Genomic DNA, 12,639 nt, shown 5'->3' with positions numbered 1-12,639 from the left:
CCTAGTCACTTTAGTCCACTGACTGCAGTTGGGGGTACTGGAGTAGGGGACCACTGGAGTTGTGAACCACTGGAGTAGGGGACCAGTTTTGGACCTGGTCCTAGATTACCACTCCTACTTTAGAGACACCGTGAATCCTGGGACTGGACTTCAACTGAAGGAATTACTTGGGGGAGAAAAACCACCAATCTAATGATAATCTACCATTTAGAAGCAGCCCTCCTGCACTAGGTATTCAAGTGTTTTTTAATTAGAAATAGTTTAGATAACTGAAAGGTGTAATTAAATGATTGATATTAATTGAATTCATGGTCAAATGAAATGACTTTTATCAAGATCCAGAGTTACGCAACTGGTCAGTTCCTTGACCATTCCTGCTCAGTTAATAAGTGTTGGCGGGCTGAAGAGATGCTTCGAGTACCTGAAGATTATTAAAAACATGGATCATCAAAGTTGAAATGTACTTATGGAATGCAAATCATCATCAACAGGAAGTCAACAGTGAATGATAAGGATGAAGGAGATGAGTGAATCCTCTGGGTGATTTGTTAATATCTGACACTAAATACACAAGATGGACCACTGGAGTGTAAAGAAATATATTTTATTATCACGTAAAATGGATAAAAATCTTGTCATGTTTATAACTTGGGAAGTATTCATTTCAGTTTAAAAAATACTTTTCTTAATAGTTCATGTTTATATACATACATTTATGTAAGATTTCATTGTTTTCATACTATAAAATATGATTCATACATTTATGCGTATTCAATTTTATTACAATGACACAGTACTTTGAGAGAATTAAAAAAGTGTTGACAGTTTTATGAATATCATAATTTATATCCAAATAGTTCAACAGTGTCTATATAAAGACGCATCAGTCATGTTTCATGATGAAACATTATACTTCTATTACATCACTGTCCCAATGTCAAGAGAATCTAAAGTTCCACTTCTTTACTCTTTTTACAACACTGGTGTCTCTTTAGATATCCTGACTGACTGAAACTCTTCCCACACTGTGAGCAGTGAAACGGCTTCTCTCCTGTGTGAGTGAGCTGGTGTTGTCTGAGATTACCCCCTGCAGTGAAACTCTTCCCACACTGGGAGCAGTGAAACGGCTTCTCTCCTGTGTGGATGCGCTGGTGTATTCTGAGATTACCCCCTGCAGTGAAACTCTTCCCACACTGGGAGCAGTGAAACGGCTTCTCTCCTGTGTGGATGCGCTGGTGTATTCTGAGATTACTCCCTGCAGTGAAACTCTTCCCACACTGGGAGCAGTGAAACGGCTTCTCTCCTGTGTGGATGCGCTGGTGTATTCTGAGACTACTCCCTGCAGTGAAACTCTTCCCACACTGGGAGCAGTGAAACGGCTTCTCTCCTGTGTGGATGCGCTGGTGTATTCTGAGACAACTCCCTGCAGTGAAACTCTTCCCACACTGGGAGCAGTGAAACGGCTTCTCTCCTGTGTGAATGAGCTGGTGTCTGGTGAGACAACTCCCTGTAGTGAAACTCTTCCCACACTGGGAGCAGTGAAACGGCTTCTCTCCTGTGTGAATGAGCTGGTGTCTGGTGAGACAACTCCCTGTAGTGAAACTCTTCCCACACTGGGAGCAGTGAAACGGCTTCTCTCCTGTGTGAATGAGCTGGTGTCTGGTGAGACAACTCCCTGTAGTGAAACTCTTCCCACACTGAGAGCAGCGGTGTGGTCGTGGCTTGTCCGTCTCCCTCGGTTTCCTGGTGGGAGCTGGGTTGGAGGAACTTGAGGTGGTTCCATGGTGCTGTGAGCTGCTGGAGGACATGAGATTATCTGATCTGATCTCTCCACTGCTCAACAGTCTGACATACTCATCATGGTGACATCTCTTTATGTGCTTGTGGAGGAAGATCTGAGAGGTGAAGGAGAACGGACAGCCAGAGCACGAGAAGATCTGGACCTGAGACGACTCAGTGTTCACATCTGAGAGAGAGATGAAGGAGAGAGAAAGAAGAGAAATCAAGATCACAAGGTGCATGATCATTATTGTTCCAGACAACTTGACATGAACAGAGAAAACTCAGGACCAGTATGATAATACACCACAGAAAATATATTTAAAATCAATGATGAGTTTCAATTGAGAAATTAGTAATAATGAGAAAAAATGAAGTAATAGGAGGTAAATAGAAAATGAATGTAAGAGGAGTGAACAGAGGAGGACAAAGTAAGGGCAGAGAGAGAGGGATGAAGAGAGGAGGAAGAGGGGAGAAATTACCTTTAGCAGAGCTCTTTTTGTCCCAGAGGTAGTCGAAGACAATGCCCAGGTCTCTGGCGTACTCCTCTCCGTACCAAACCAACAGCTCCTCTCCAACAGCTATGGGCTTACAGCAGCGATACAGAATCCCTCCTCTGTATTGGAAGGACACCAGATTCTGTTCTTCTTCACGACGAGCACAGTTCACATACCTGAGAAAGAGAGAGAGACAGCGAGAGAGAGAGAGAGGGATAGAGAGAGAGACAGAGAAAGAGCAGTAGGGGGTTAATTATGTACATGAGATTGAGGTTATCAACTATCAAATAGAGTATGAAACAGGAGGGGCAGTGGTTCCTCGAAATGACGCAATTTACCACAATCTGCCACCATCTACCACAAAGTGTTGCCGCATAAAGCTCAAAACTTTTAATTGAGGAACCACTGTAGGTACAGAGAGAAACAGAATGCGGAATAGGACTGTGAGACTTCCTCTGTACTTCAGTGTTGCTCACCTCATCCAGTTGGAGTGAGTGTCTCTCCCAGCATCAATGTAGTCGTCCCAGTGTCTACTCTTGTAGATCTGAGGAAAACAACTATTTATATTTAGTTTTGATCAGGTTGGAAAAAATGTAAGCACAGCCCAATGACACACACACACACACACACACACACACACACACACACACACACACACACACACACACACACACACACACACACACACACACACACACACACACACACACACTTCTCTCACCATCCAGGAGTAGCCACTCTCCATGGCTTGGTCCTTGTCTGTGAGCTCTCCTTCATAAGGTCCATAGTGGGCTCCTGCAGGCACAGTGTTTCCTTGGTTGAACACCCCCAGTCCTGCTTCAGGGATGCTTGATGTTCGGATCTCCAGGCCGGACGGCAGGGTGAGTCTGGCCCTGTCAGAGGTTCCTAGAGGGGCAGGGATGTCAGGGACGAAGAGGGGAGGACCATGGACCTCACACTCCTCCATGAAGAAAGACTTGCAGTCCTCACAGTCTGGGAGAGAGAAAGAGAAACTGAACATGTTAAATGTCAGTTATTATGATGATAATGATGAAGACATGCATTCAAAATGTAAAAAACCAGCGTGGTTGACCGAAAGAGAGCACACAAAAAACTATACATACCTCAGCTTAAACATCAGCGCCACAGGTAAGCTGTGAACGATCTGAGAGACAAGGCAAGAAGGGCCTTCTACGCCATCAAAAGGAACATAAAATTCGACATACCAATTAGGATCTGGCTAAAAATACTTGATTCAATTATAGAACCCAATGCCCTTTATGGCTGTGAGGTCTGGGGTCCGCTCACCAACCAAGAATTCACAAAATGGGACAAAAACCAAATTGCAGAATTCTGCAAAAATAAATGTACAAAGTAAAACACCATATAATGCAAAGAAGAATTAGGCCGATACCGCTAATTATCAAAATCCAGAAAAGAGCCGTTAAACTCCACAACCACCTACAGAGAAAGCTGGTCCTAAGCAAGCTGGTCCTAGGGCTCTGTTCACAAACACAATTGTATTTTTATTTAACCTTTATTTAACTAGGTAAGTCAGTTAAGAACAAATTCTTACTACTTACAATGACTACCTACCGGGGAACAGTTAAATGCCTTGTTCTGGGGGAGAACAACAGATTTTTACCTTGTCAGCTCGGAGGATTTTATCCAGCAACCTTTCAGTTACTGGCCCAATGCTCTAACCACTAGGCTACCTGCCACCCCTCAAACAGACCCCACAGAGCCCCAGGACAGCAACATAATTAGACCCAACCAAATCATGAGAAAAGAAAAAGATAATTACTAGACAACTAGAATGCTATTTGGCCCTAAACAGAGAGTACACAGTGGCAGAATACCTGACCACTGTGACTGACCCAAAGTTAAGGAAAACTTTGACTATGTACAGACTCAGTGAGCATAGCCTTGCTATTGAGAAAGGCCATCGTAGGCAGACCTGGCTCTCAAGAGAAGACAGGCTATGTGCACACTGCCCTAACCTCCTGCCAAATGTATGACCATATTAGAGACACATATTTCCCTCAGATTACACAGACCCACAAAGAATTTGAAAACAAATCCAATTTTGATAAACTCCCATATCTACTGGGTGAAATACCAGTGTGCCATCACAGCAGCAACATCTGTGACCTGTTGCCACAAGAAAAGGTCAACAAGTAAAGAACAAACACCATTGTAAATGCAACACATATTTATGTTTATTTATTTTCCCTTTGGTACTTTAACTATTTGCTCATCATTACAACACTGTATATAGACATAACATGACATTTGAAATGTCACTATTCCTAGAGCGAGAGAGAGACTCACAGAGGTAGTGATCATCTTTGGGGACCTCCTCCTCTATGTAAGTGATTCTTGGTCTGTCTCTCAGGTTTCTGCTGCGCTTGTATGTGTTCAGCTCTGCTTTCTGCCTTTCCAGCCACTCTCTCTTAGACAGGCCTGGTACACACAAACACAAAATAAGCTATTTTCTCTGAAGCTAAATGAAACAAATGGGTTTTAAATCACCATCTCAAACTCTAACAGTCTTTTCTTGTCTGTCTCTGTTACCTGAGGTTGATGGTTTGGGGTGCAACAAACGAGCCCCTTGCTGTGTGGAACTCCCTGCCTCCCCTCCACTGGTGCTGGGGGTCGCTTCACTCTGACCCTCCTGGAAAGAGACAAGACCACTGGGTCTATGTGTCATCATCACCTTTGATTTGAAGCAACATTAATGAAAATATATTGTGTGTTGTGTATGACAGTAACACACACCTTGGCTCCTAGCCCCTCCTGTACTCCACTGTGGGTGTCTGCTGTGCTGCCGTCTCTGAGGAAGGCCACTTCTTCTTCAGTCAGCTCCTCCATTACTGGCTGGGCGGGTTCTGTCCCCATATTACTGGGTCCTGCCTCCTCGCCGCTGGGGGGCTGCTGAGGACCAAAGGAGAGGGGTGGGGGGACAGAGCGTTATATGACAATGATGAACAGACAGAGTTGTCAGCCCTCTTTATCTACAATTGAGCAATTACATACCGAACATGATATACATTTTGAATTCAGGGCTGTAACACAACAAAATGTGGAATAAGTCAAGGGGTATGAATACTTTCTGAAGACATTGTATAACCATAATTTAATTAATTGGTTCACACTTCACAGCTCCAGTCCTTGAGAGGACTAGTATCTGCTAGCGTAGTGAAGAAGAGAAACAAAAACTCAGAAGATGTATTACATGCACCTGTGCTTTAAAAGACAGTTACCTGTACTGTAAGTGTAGCAGGTGTGGCAGGTTTGTCAGGCTGAGGGACTCCTTGAGATGCTGCTGGTTTCCTGGTTGGGCGTCGGAAGCTCCGTGATGCTATGGGGAAAGATCAGAGAATTAATATAAGTGCTACCTAGCTACTAACAGACCTCTTCTATTAGGAACGTCAAACGTTCAGCCTGCTGCACAGACCCTAGCCTAGAGCGCCTGGTTAAATTGTCCTTAGGACCATTTTTTATTAATCTCTAAAATGGTTAAACTAATGAGAAATATATGTGATTATATAAAAAAAATCTGTGAGTTTGCTTCATTTACTATCATCCTAACTTAAGATATTTAATTATTTCAATTAATATATTTTACACTACTTTCCATGAAGTGGACAGTATGTGCTACTACTTTAAACAACCCCATGTTTTAACCACATCGAATTGGGGGAAACAACCTCCTTTTGACCTCAGATTGATGATTTCAGTATAAAAGTTTATAGTCAAAATGGCACAGAATGGATCAATTACATTAAACAGATTGATATTTTTGGTTTTGTACTGTTGATTTTGTTACACAGTGCATTCAATAAGTATTCAGACCCCTTTCCTTTTCCCACATTTTGTTATGTTACAGCCTTATTCTAAAATTGATTCAATAAAAAATGTCCACACCAATCTACACAAAATACCCCATAATGACAAAAGCAGGTTTTTAGAAATGTTTGCACATTTATAAAAAATTAAAAACAAATACTTTATTTACATATGTTTTCAGACCCTTTGCTATGAGACTTGAAATTGAGCCAAGGTGCATCCTGTTTCCATTGATCATCCTCTGAGATGAGATCCTCTACAACTTGATTAGAGTCCACCTGTGGTAAATTCAATTGATTGGACATTATTTGGATTGGACATTACCTGTCTATATAAGGTCCCACAGTTGACAATGCATGTCGGAGCAAAAACCAAGCCATGAGGTCAAAGGAATTGTCCGTAGAGCTCAGAGGCAGGATTGTGTCGAGGCACAGATCTGGGGAAGGGTACCAAAAAAATGTCTGCAGCATTGAAGGTCCCCAAGAACACAGTGGCCTCCATCATTCTTAAATGCAAGAAGTTTGGAACCACCAACACTCTTCCTAGAGCTGGCCGCTCGACCAAACTGAGCAATCGGGGGAGAAGGGCCTTGGTCAGGGAGGTGACCAAGAACCTGATGGTCACTCTGACAGAGCTACAGAGTTCCTCTGTGGAGATGGGAGAAGCTTCCAGAAGGACAACCATCTCTGCAGCACTCCACCAATCAGGCCTTTATGGTAGAGTGGCCAGACGGAAGCCACTCGATAAATGGCACATGACAGCCCGCTTGGAGTTTTCCAAAAGGACTCTCAGACCATGAAACAAGATTATTTGGTCTGATGAAACCAAGATTGAACTCTTTGGCCTGAAGGCCAAGTGTCACGTCTGGAGGAAACCTGACACCATCCCTACAGTGAAGCATGGTGGTGGCAGCATCATGCTGTGGGGATGTTTTTCAGCAGCAGGGACTGGGAGACTAGTCAGGATTGATGGAAAGATGAACGCAGCAAAGTACAGAGAGATCCTTGATGAACACCTGCTCCAGGGCGCTCAGGACCTCAGACTGGTACGAAGGTTCACCTTCCAACAGTACAACGACCCTAAACACACAGCCAAGACAATGCAGGAGTGGCTTAAGAACAAGTCTCTGAATGTCCCTGGAGAGACCTGAAAATAGCTGTGCAGCGACGCTCCCCATCCAACCTGACAGAGCTTGAGAGGATCTGCAGAGAAGAATGGGAGAAACTCCCCAAATACAGGTGTGCCAGGCTTGTAGTGTCATACCCATGAAGACTTGAGGCTGTAATCGCTGCCAAAGGTGTTTTAACAAAGTACTGAGTAAAGGGTCTGAATACCTATGTAAATGTGATATTACAGTTTTTATATTTAAAACATTTGCAAAAATGAATAAAAACCTGTTTTTGCTTTGTCATTATGGGTTATTGTGTGCAGATTGATGAGGGGGATAAAACATTTAATACATTTTAGAATAAGGCTGTAATGAACAAAACGTGGGAAAAGTTAAGGGGTCTTTCTGAATGCACTGTACACATTATTCCAAAATGTCTTCTGAGCTGTGTTAGATTTAACAGGACATACAACCTGATCTCCCCACTCTCGCGCAATTGATTTCAACCTAATAATCGATGAGTGATAAGTAACTTTTTCTGTTTAGGTGATCCCATATCAAAATGAACATTCCAAAATGTCCTCTAACCAGTGATGTAAAAATATCTCCAGCTTCCATGTGTTTTTTGAGTTGTGGTAGTTTTAACAGCGCATATCCCCCCCCAGCTGAATGAGTCCAAAAACGGGCTCTGATTGATTTATTTTGATGATATACCAAACATAACCAAAACTGGTTTGCCCTAGCAGTAACATAGACCACTTCACTTCTTTTAGCATTCCTTCCACTCCTTTAGCCCTACCTGATTACTAGTCTAGTGGTATCTGGGTAGGTCCTACCAGTCTACTAGTCTAGTGGTATCTGGGTAGGTCCTACCAGTCTAGTGGTATCTGGGTAGGCCCTACCAGTCTACTAGTCTAGTGGTATCTGGGTAGGTCCTACCAGTCTACTAGTCTAGTGGTATCTGGGTAGGTCCTACCAGTCTAGTGGTATCTGGGTAGGTCCTACCAGTCTACTAGTCTAGTGGTATCTGGGTAGGTCCTACCAGTCTACTAGTCTAGTGGTATCTGGGTAGGTCCTACCAGTCTACTAGTCTAGTGGTATCTGGGTAGGTCCTACCAGTCTACTGGTATCTGGGTAGCTCCTCCCAGTCTACTAGTCTAGTGGTATCTGGGCAGGTCCTACCAGTCTACTGGTATCTGGGTAGGTCATACTAGTCTAGTGTTATCTGGGAAGGTCCAACCAGTCTACTAGTCTAGTTGTATCTGGGTAGGTCCTACCAGTCTAGTGGTATCTGGGTAGGTCCTACCAGTCTACTAGTATCTGGGTAGGTCCTACCAGTCTACTAGTATCTGGGTAGGTCCTACCAGTCTACTAGTATCTGGGTAGGTCCTACCAGTCTACTAGTATCTGGGTAGGTCCTACCAGTCCACTAGTCTAGTGGTATCTGGGTAGGTCCTACCAGTCTACTAGTCTAGTGGTATCTGGGTAGGTCCTACCAGTCTACTAGTATCTGGGTAGGTTCTACCAGTCCAGTGGTATCTGGGTAGGTCCTACAAGTCTACTAGTTTAGTGGTATCTGGGTAGGTCCTACCAGTCTACTAGTATCTGGGTAGGTCCTACCAGTCCACTAGTCTAGTGGTATCTGGGTAGGTCCTACCAATCTACTAGTATCTGGGTAGGTCCTACCAGTCTACTAGTATCTGGGTAGGTACTACCAGTCTACTGGTATCTGGGTAGGTCCTACCAGTCTACTAGTCTAGTGGTATCTGGGTATGTCCTACCAGTCTACTGGTATCTGGGTAGGTCCTACCAGTCTACTAGTATCTGGGTAGGTCCTACCAGTCTACTAGTCTAGTGATATCTGGGTAGGTCCTACCAGTCTACTGGTATCTGGGTAGGTCCTACCAGTCTACTAGTATCTGGGTAGGTCCTACCAGTCTACTAGTCTACTGGTATCTGGGTAGGTCCTACCAGTCTACTAGTCTAGTGGTATCTGGGTAGGTCCTACCAGTCTACTAGTCTAGTGGTATCTGGGTAGGTCCTACCAGTCTACTAGTATCTGGGTAGGTCCTACCAGTCTACTAGTCTACTGGTATCTGGGTAGGTCCTACCAGTCCACTAGTCTAGTGGTATCTGGGTAGGTCCTACCAGTCTACTAGTCTAGTGGTATCTGGGTAGGTCCTACCAGTCCACTAGTCTAGTGGTATCTGGGTAGGTCCTACCAGTCTACTAGTCTAGTGGTATCTGGGTAGGTCCTACCAGTCTAGTGGTATCTGGGTAGGTCCTACCAGTCCACTAGTCTAGTGGTATCTGGGTAGGTCCTACCAGTCTACTAGTATCTGGGTAGGTCCTACCAGTCCACTAGTCTAGTGGTATCTGGGTAGGTCCTACCAGTCTACTAGTCTAGTGGTATCTGGGTAGGTCCTACCAGTCTAGTGGTATCTGGGTAGGTCCTACCAGTCCACTAGTCTAGTGGTATCTGGGTAGGTCCTACCAGTCTACTAGTATCTGGGTAGGTCCTACCAGTCCACTAGTCTAGTGGTATCTGGGTAGGTCCTACCAGTCTACTAGTCTAGTGGTATCTGGGTAGGTCCTACCAGTCTACTAGTATCTGGGTAGGTCCTACCAGTCCACTAGTCTAGTGGTATCTGGGTAGGTCCTACCAGTCTACTAGTCTAGTGATATCTGGGTAGGTCCTACCAGTCTACTGGTATCTGGGTAGGTCCTACCAGTCTACTAGTATCTGGGTAGGTCCTACCAGTCTACTAGTCTACTGGTATCTGGGTAGGTCCTACCAGTCCACTAGTCTACTAGTATCTGGGTAGGTCCTACCAGTCTACTAGTCTAGTGGTATCTGGGTAGGTCCTACCAGTCTACTAGTATCTGGGTAGGTTCTACCAGTCCAGTGGTATCTGGGTAGGTCCTACAAGTCTACTAGTTTAGTGGTATCTGGGTAGGTCCTACCAGTCTACTAGTATCTGGGTAGGTCCTACCAGTCTACTAGTATCTGGGTAGGTCCTACCAGTCCACTAGTCTAGTGGTATCTGGGTAGGTCCTACCAGTCTACTAGTATCTGGGTAGGTTCTACCAGTCCAGTGGTATCTGGGTAGGTCCTACAAGTCTACTAGTCTAGTGGTATCTGGGTAGGTACTACCAGTCTACTGGTATCTGGGTAGGTCCTACCAGTCTACTAGTCTAGTGGTATCTGGGTAGGTCCTACCAGTCTACTAGTCTAGTGGTATCTGGGTATGTCCTACCAGTCTACTGGTATCTGGGTAGGTCCTACCAGTCTACTAGTATCTGGGTAGGTCCTACAAGTCTACTAGTCTAGTGATATCTGGGTAGGTCCTACCAGTCTACTAGTCTACTGGTATCTGGGTAGGTCCTACCAGTCTACTAGTATCTGGGTAGGTTCTACCAGTCCAGTGGTATCTGGGTAGGTCCTACAAGTCTACTAGTTTAGTGGTATCTGGGTAGGTCCTACCAGTCTACTAGTCTAGTGATATCTGGGTAGGTCCTACCAGTGTACTAGTCTAGTGGTATCTGGGTAGGTCCTACCAGTCTAGTGGTATCAGGGTAGGTCCTACCAGTCTACTAGTCTAGTGGTATCTGGGTAGGTCCTACCAGTGTACTAGTCTAGTTGTATCTGGGTAGGTCCTACTAGTCTAATGGTATATGGGTAGGTCCTACCAGTCTACTGGTATCTGGGTAGGTCCTACCAGTCTACTAGTATCTGGGTAGGTCCTACCAGTCTACTGGTATCTGGGTAGGTCCTACCAGTCTAGTAGTTCCTGGGTAGGTCCTACCAGTCTACTAGTCTAGTGGTATCTGGGTAGATCCTACCAGTCTACTGGTATCTGGGTAGGTCCTACCAGTCTAGTAGTTCCTGGGTAGGTCCTACCAGTCTACTAGTCTAGTGGTATCTGGGTAGGTCCTACCAGTTTACTAGTCTAGTGGTATCTGGGTAGGTCCTACCAGTCTACTAGTCTAGTGGTATCTGGGTAGGTCCTACCAGTCTACTGGTCTAGTGGTATCTGGGTAGGTCCTACTAGTCTAGTGGTATCTGGGTAGGTCCTACCAGTCTACTGGTATCTGGGTAGGTCCTACCAGTCTAGTAGTTCCTGGGTAGGTCCTACCAGTCTACTAGTCTAGTGGTATCTGGGTAGATCCTACCAGTCTACTGGTATCTGGGTAGGTCCTACCAGTCTAGTAGTTCCTGGGTAGGTCCTACCAGTCTACTAGTCTAGTGGTATCTGGGTAGGTCCTACCAGTTTACTAGTCTAGTGGTATCTGGGTAGGTCCTACCAGTCTACTAGTCTAGTGGTATCTGGGTAGGTCCTACCAGTCTACTGGTCTAGTGGTATCTGGGTAGGTCCTACCTACTATTCATACTGAGTAGAGCCATCCTGAGTTAGGTTCCTGTTTCGCTCTTGATATTCAATAAGCATCATAGACTGGTACTGACAGGCCTCTCTTAGCACTCCCTTTCTACTAACATGATACGTCTTATAACATCCTTGTTTATTACTACTGCTCTACCTGGTGGGCATCTTTCCAGTCGAGGGGTCCACTCATCCTCCTCTGAGTCGCTGGGTGCAAAAAGCGGAGCAGTGTTCAACAATTTAGGTCTGCCTCTCCTCATAAACGCAGGTACTGGGGAGTTCAGCCCTGAGGGACACATTAGCACACACAGTAGAGACACTGATCAATACAACACACAGTAGAGAGTGGTGTAGAGCAGTTTCGCGGGGACCAGCAAGGTCTGAGCAGAAATTTGACGTTTTACAGTGAATTTCCTGCAATTCTAAAAAACAAATGCCAGGGCTTTATTGTGTTCATATGCTATATGGGGAGGGGGAGGTAACCTCCAGGGTATTTTGGAGGGATGGGGCCCTAAGAGAAACCACACCTTGCAGGAGCTGCTGGTTGGGTATGTGGTATGCCAGTGAGTAGAGACATGGCTCAATACAACACAAAGGCAGAGAGACTCCTCTATGACAGGAGTAAAAAAAACTAACATAATACTGATAAATCTAAAATGTCATTTTGTCTCTGATCAAATCTAGGACACTTACCTATAGTAAGCATAGCCAGGTGGTTCCTCTTCAAGTTTCTGTACCGCACTTTCTCACATTTCACTAGATGGGTCCATTCCATCTTTGAGAAATAGGTCTTCAAATCATGGAAATCATCCTAGTGGGAGTCCACAGGTGTATGAAGTTGGCCCAGGTATAAATGCCACAAGCAGTAATCACCTGAACATCTCAGATAGCCACATAGTTAGATAGATGGCTAAATGTTATCGTAACGTCAAGTTACCTGTCCATCATCAGTATCTTTGATTTTGCTAGTTAGTTAACTTACCGTTAGCTGATAGGATAGCTAGGCATTTTTCAACTCACCTCA

The 12,639-nt window shown here is 44.7% G+C and overlaps 1 pseudogene; it reads right to left on the bottom strand.

The window, feature by feature from the left end:
• Nucleotides 1–991: 991 nt before the first annotated feature.
• On the bottom strand, nt 992–12,390 carry LOC120062197 (annotated as a pseudogene).
• Between the last annotated feature and the right edge of the window lie 249 nt (nt 12,391–12,639).

Source organism: Salvelinus namaycush, chromosome 17, assembly GCF_016432855.1.
Source record: "Salvelinus namaycush isolate Seneca chromosome 17, SaNama_1.0, whole genome shotgun sequence".
NCBI classification, from domain to species: Eukaryota; Metazoa; Chordata; class Actinopteri; order Salmoniformes; family Salmonidae; genus Salvelinus; species Salvelinus namaycush.
The sequence above is the reverse complement of the archived record's forward strand: the minus strand, read 5'-3'. Positions and strand labels throughout refer to the sequence as shown.